Source organism: Ornithodoros turicata, chromosome 7, assembly GCF_037126465.1.
Source record: "Ornithodoros turicata isolate Travis chromosome 7, ASM3712646v1, whole genome shotgun sequence".
Taxonomy (NCBI): Eukaryota; Metazoa; Arthropoda; class Arachnida; order Ixodida; family Argasidae; genus Ornithodoros; species Ornithodoros turicata.
Genome location: NC_088207.1, coordinates 5,970,109 through 5,971,702, shown reverse-complemented (window position 1 = coordinate 5,971,702; position 1,594 = coordinate 5,970,109). Strand labels below are relative to the sequence as shown.

Below are 1,594 nucleotides of genomic sequence, written 5' to 3'. Positions count from 1 at the left end.
CATTTAGTAAGTCTTCGAGGAAATAGCGCTTAATTGCAAGGCTCAGTTGTTTTTTTTCTCAGCCTTTGCGCATGGATGGTGTTTCCTTTAATGAGTGAATATAATTTATGACTGTTAAAAATTAGAGTAATTTCATATGACCTTCAATAACAGGAGCAAGAGCATTTTTTTGTAGTAGTAGTAGTTTTTGTAATCTTTAATGTAAGAATGAAAAATCTGTAATAGCGCAGTAAAGAAAATAATATGCCGATGTAAATTCAATTAATACCAGGGAGCATGAAGCACTCTTGTCTGGCGCGCATTCTTCACTCCTGATAGCAAGAGCGAACTTTGAAACGTTGACCGTTTGGGCGGTGGTTGGGTGCTCACAGGAGCAGCCTAAGACAATGGGAGGAAATGATGACGTCAAACAGCGCGGTGTCTGGTAGACCAGTGCTTCATTCTCGCAGGCGAAGCTAGGGCAACGGTTGTGGTGTAGGTGCGCACCCGTCTGGATTTCGCTTTAATGCAAGATTTTTATAAACAGTGACGTCATAGTTGGTTACTATATTTAATGAATAACAGAGGGGGATTTGCGAAGCTCTCCTCTCTGGACGACCTTTGGAACGGATGACGTCACGACCAATGACAGTGCAGAGCTCCTGATGCCCTGGCGGAGAAATCAACGGACGCTTCATTGCTTCGGGTGGATCTCTGAGTGGCGGTCATGTTGTTGGTGCTCTCCTCGCCACGAATTTCGTGACGAGCGACTGTTTTTGACTGAGTGATGTGTGTGGAAATACTTCGGTGCCGGTGAGTTGTCGTTTCAATACTTCTTCTGTTGTCGCGTTTACCTACCCCCTAACTGCGATTACTTGACAGCGTGTATTGGAGTAGTGTATGTTTGGCGATTTACCTTGTTGCGATTAGCAGAAAGTCTTCCCCTTGTTGTTATTATTCTTGTCCGTGCATGCCCAAACATGTTCGCAATTCCCTTGTACGCCATTCTGTCAATGACCCTTGTTGCTATTCTCGTCGGTGCATGCCCGCACATATTCGCGATGGTGAAAATTTTGTGTGTGCCTGTTTTCGCGCGTGTTTTCCCCTCGTTAGCACTTTTTTTGTTTTGTTTCTTTCTCCATTCCACGGAAGTCCCCATGATGACAGCGGTGCTGCCACCTGACGTGATGCTTTCCGACCTGCCTGGTGTGACGCTTTGCAAATGGCGGCGCCCATGGGCTGATGCTGTTACCGAACCTGGACTGACACATTAATGAATTGAATGTGTATAGTAATGACTTGAATTATTAAATGAGTTTAGAAAGTGCATTTATGCGTATGTGCGCTTCTTTTCGTGTGTCTCGTTATAGAATAACACGACTTAACGATAATTTGATATTTTCCTCCTCTCTCTCTCTCGTTGGAATGAATAGTAATTGAATTTATTAATTGAAAATTATATTCTACGCTCTCTTATCGCATTCTTATGCGTGTATGAGCGATTTTAAGTGAAAAATCGAAAAAAATTAAAAAAAAATTGGGTGGGGGTGCAAATTGCAAAATTGGGGGTAACAGGGGGGGTGAGAGAGGAGGGAGGCGTCAAATTGCTCGCTAA

The 1,594-nt window shown here is 43.5% G+C and overlaps 1 long non-coding RNA gene across 1 annotated transcript; it reads left to right on the top strand.

Annotated features, from left to right (window-relative positions):
* The first annotated feature begins 470 nt into the window (after positions 1-470).
* Positions 471-1,306, top strand: LOC135399484 (uncharacterized). The gene is made up of 2 exons (XR_010424299.1): positions 471-792; positions 1,132-1,306. It is a non-coding gene; the product is annotated as an uncharacterized LOC135399484 (long non-coding RNA).
* The last annotated feature ends 288 nt before the right edge of the window (positions 1,307-1,594 follow it).